The sequence below is a fragment of the Macrobrachium nipponense genome, chromosome 40, assembly GCF_015104395.2.
Source record: "Macrobrachium nipponense isolate FS-2020 chromosome 40, ASM1510439v2, whole genome shotgun sequence".
Lineage (NCBI taxonomy): Eukaryota > Metazoa > Arthropoda > Malacostraca > Decapoda > Palaemonidae > Macrobrachium > Macrobrachium nipponense.
The window spans coordinates 34,599,545-34,604,544 of NC_061101.1; positions in this window are offsets into that span (position 1 = coordinate 34,599,545).

Genomic DNA, 5,000 nt, shown 5'->3' on the forward strand with positions numbered 1-5,000 from the left:
TACACACACACATATATATATATGTGTGTGTGTGTGTGTGTGTGTGTAATGTGTACATACTTATATATAGTACATATATAAATGCATCAACAAAATCCATAACAAAGTTTGGAGTCCAATTCCCAAGTTCAAAGACCCATGAAAAGCATCAAAAGGAGGGAGGCTAAAATACGTGTGTGTGTGTATGAGGGGGCCGAGCCAAAACCCCTCCCAACCTTCCTACTGTGAATACGAGAAAAAGGACGCTTTAATAGAGTTTCATATTTATAAACCCTACCTGACCTTGCGAGGGCCGAGTTGCCAAGGATGAATTATTCGCGTAGACTCGTCGTCTCTTACACCTTTAGACTAACATGGCCATGATGATGATGATGATGAAGCCTCGCTTTAGTCTTCCTAAATAAAGGACGGGCCTGACTTTGCTCTCTACTTTTAAGGGTAAGACTGAATTCGTTGGTTCCTTATGATTCTTATTTTCTAAGTATGTTGTTCTTGTATCATTTTTTTTTGAAGGGGTGGGGCGGAGGATATGATAGTAACAAATGTATTAATATACATATATATACAATCTTTCTGGCAAATCTCTCACTGGCACTGTCAAGTGATTCAGTTAAAAATAATAAAATACATTTATTTTACACCAGTCAAAAAAGGTGAGATAGTGCCTTATCAAAACTACAATATACATACGTACACACACACCACACACACACACACATATATAAATATATATAATCCTATTTCATATACATATTTTATTTATAGTATATATAAATTTGTATGCGTCTGTTGTATAATAAGCATATTTTATAAAATTTAGGAAAAAATACGCTCGGCGCATTATACATTTCTGATTTCAATGGAAAATAGGTTGAGGCAACTAAAGAAACCTCCAGCCTTCCTACGGAGCCACTTCATTTCCCCTTCCTCAATGGAGAATGGTAATGGAAGTTCCATGTCGCACAACTACAAAGAGCTATAAATATCGATGCTCCGGAGAGGGAACATTTCCATAATATTCATATGGACCATGTCACAAACATTAAGCCTAAATATATTCCATGAACACATCACCTCACATGACCATCTGTGGGGCAGATATCACAGGGGTAATAAAGTCATCCAAAAATCAATTCTCAGAAACTTGCAACAAGTCTTAGGAGTTTGAATTTGAACGGCAATGGCTCACAATGAGACCAGAGGCTACAGTGCCTGACACCGAAAAAATATATCTAAGATTAGTCGACGTAGAACTTCCCACAGAAAGTGAAGATTAGTGTTGTAAGTTCTGGGGCTTTTTACGGGAAGTCATCAACTATGGACTTCAAGACGTCCACTGGACTGATAATAGTTTAATCTACAACTTTTTTGTTTCACAAAATGTGGATTCATTATCCTAAGACTTTTCACATGATGTTCGGCTACATATTCTATTTCCTTCGAGTTAGGTCATCCTTGAACTTTTTAGAACAATTCAGACAAGCTTATCTAAGGTGTTCGTAAAAATTCAGACAAGCTTATCTAAGGTGTTCGTAAAAAGTTAAGCTTTGCAGATGTTAGAAGCTGTTATTCGTAAAAGGACGATTGGTTATTTCTAGTAATTTTTGGTTGAAATTACACTACTATTCAGAAGTAAGCTAGTTATCCTAAAGCTATTCCATGAGAAGTTCTTTGGTAGTAAACTGTAGGTTTGCCATCATGATCAAAAGCTTTTTCACAGAAAATTATAGCAGTTGTCTTAAGACTTTTTAAGGCTTTCATAAAAACAAAAGCAGACTTCTAATTCTTAGCTTTTGCCAGAGGTTACAAACATTAGCTAAAATATTTCTATAACATAAAATAAACAACAGAAATTATCACATTTTATTCCGTATAATAACTGATCAAATATTTCTACTTGATATCAAGGTTTCAGCAAAAAAAAAAATAAATAATAAAAAATATCAATGTTGGAAAATGTGAACACAAACGAATGCTATATACAAAATTATAAAGAAATACATTTTTCGTGTATCAAGTATGTCTACTCGTAGACGTAAAGGCCCTTTCTTTAGATACCTCTTTCAGTCACCAATCAGACCCTTTCTCTCCTCCTTTCTCGAAATACTTCCGAATGTAAAGGCTTTCCATGAATCTATCATCCTCCATTCTTTCCACATGACCGAACCTTTGCCATAGTTCTCAACAACTCCGCTCTCCTTATACCACATAAGAAATTCCTCTACACATTGCCAAGCGCCCCCCCCCCCCCCCCGGTCAGTGCACCTCACATGGTTGGCTGTAGGCATTACTTGAGGTTCTTTGCAGCGTGCCCTCGACGCCTGGATGCAACCCCTTTCGTTCCTTTTACTGCACCTCCTTTCATGTTCTGGATCTTCTTTCTTACATTCCACTCTCTCCTAACAATTGATTCACGGTGCAACTGCGAGGTTTTCCTCCTGTTACACCTTTCAAATCCTTTACTGTCAATTTCCGTTTCAGGGCTGAATACCTCATAAGGCCCAGTGCTTGGCCTTTGGCCTAAATTCTATGTTCAGTTCAGTTCTACAGTTTTCACCTTCTTTCTTTCATTAGCGTCCAAGATCCATACTTTACTTCCATAAAGGAGAGTTGATTGAACCATCCCTTCATACACTACAACCTTGGTTTTAAAATGCACTCCAAGACTCCTCCCAATCTTGCACGCATCCTACTACCACTCTTGCTTCGCCTATTCTTGCTCCATCATCCATTTTTCAATTTACCTTCATAATCTTGCTCTTGCTCGTATTTGCAAACCCTTTCCAACTCTTTTACGAGCTTCTAATTTTTTTCCCATTATCCCTAAACAATGATATCATCTGTTAACATAAACTAATCCACCCTCCATTCATGATCCATCTTCTTTCCCCATAACTTTGGAACTAAATTGATCGTCAATTCTCTTACTTCGAATCTAATCATCCAAAATGACTTTTAAAAAGCTGCGGAGACAAAGTAAATCTTTACATCAGACCCATTTTCCTACCGAAGCAGTCACATTTTATTTAGCAAAACATCATTAAACCTTTTTAGCACTCTCGACAGTTTATCCTCTACAGCACGCATCCCATCAACACATCCCACACTGCCTATGTCAGTTCTATCACAAGCCCTCTCTAGGCCCTTTTAACTTGTCAATTTCTTCATACTGTTTGAACATGCTTGTCACGACCAAGCCATAAGATCCAAATAGTGAAATCATGAAGAAATGTTTCCCAGCCACTTGATCCACACACACCTCCTTGTTCTACAACCATTCTTCCTTGACCACACTTACTGGTATCTGTCTTATCTTCTCACTACAAATTCTAACAGGCTTTCCTGGTATACAAAATAAAGTTACATCCCTACCATTCTTAGTCTCCCATATCACCCTTCAACTTTTATATTCTTTTGTACCTTTCCTTCATCCCATCATGACTGCCATTACCTACTACTATACCACAGCAACTCACGTTTATACTATCAGCTCAAGGTGTCTTTATTTTATGCCCTCTCAATCACCTTTGTTATATCCTTCCTTAGCAATAATTTCCTGAAACATTTTCAAAATCTTGCTGTCCTATTCAATTCTTGTATAACTCAGCTCGCCCTCTCCCATTTCCCCTTCTCAATAAACCTTCAAAATAGTCCATCAACTCAAAAATGAATTCTCCAGTCAGCATCTATATCAGTTTGTTCCCTTTTTTTCTTTTATTCAGGAAAATCTCTCTGAATTTGCTTCCTTGAAGAAAACTTGATTCCACTTGAAGTCTCTGCTCACCTTCCAAGCTTTTTTACTTTTTGTAATACATGCCCTCTTTCTCTGTCAAATTCTAGGTCTCCTTATCCATCTTTCTATACACATAACCCATCCTTCTGTACACATACGTGCAATTTTACCACTTGTCTAACTCTATTGCATCCAGAATAACTTTATCCAACCACTCACTGTTTTTATTCCCATCTTCCTAAACTTACAAACACTCTCTGCGGACTCTATATCCGCATTATGGATTATAAACACTTTTCGTATATGCCTTCATCTTCTGTCTTTAACCCTTTCCCATTTTCCATAATTTTTCTATTTATACGCAATTCTCTCTTCGTATGCTTTGCTGTTACAGCTAAATTTTCCATTTTTCTTCTTCAACCTGAACTCCCTTTCCAACTGAACCTCAACAAAGTTATGATCAGATATACTTCCAGTCACTCCTCTTTGCCACGATATTCATCAACTTGCTCTTTCTTCTGCTCTCAAATAACATAATCTAACACCCTCCACGTCATTATTTTTTTTCTTTCAATATGAACTTCTACTTGTCTTTACCCCAACTCATTTTTCATCAATATGCTCTTTAGCTGTTTTCTCTCTTTTCTTGGTTACCATTTACAGCTACATTTTCACCCGTTCCTCCAACCTGAACTTTCTGTCTTTTATTTTATTTCAACTAAAATAATAACCAGATATACCTCAAGCTGCTCCTCTTCTCACCACCAATAATTAACTGCACTCTTCTATAGTATACTCTGGACTAACATATAACCTTCAACTCTTTTTAATCATATTTCCTCTTTTCCAAATATTCTGATAATTGTTTTCTGTGCAAGCCATATATTTCTGACAATATGGGCTATTCAAAGCACATTACTAAGAGATTATTTCATTCTCATTTACTCCCGGAAACCCTGTATCTCGTACAATCATCAATTCCAGTGTGACTACATGCAGTTTTCTTTTCTGTGTAGAACAGGAGTCTCATGGTAGGGAACTCCGAATTTAGACTTGCATCGTCAAGACGTCAAGGCGGGACAAGTCTTTCTTACTAGTGAGCTTAATTAAAAATGTCTCTAAGATTAGGGATTGACGTCTTGAGTACCTCTTTAAATACCATTACTTTTTACGGTATACATTCACTAGGGAGGTTAATTATAATATAACATAAACACACACATATATATATACATACCATACTATATATATATATATATATATATAT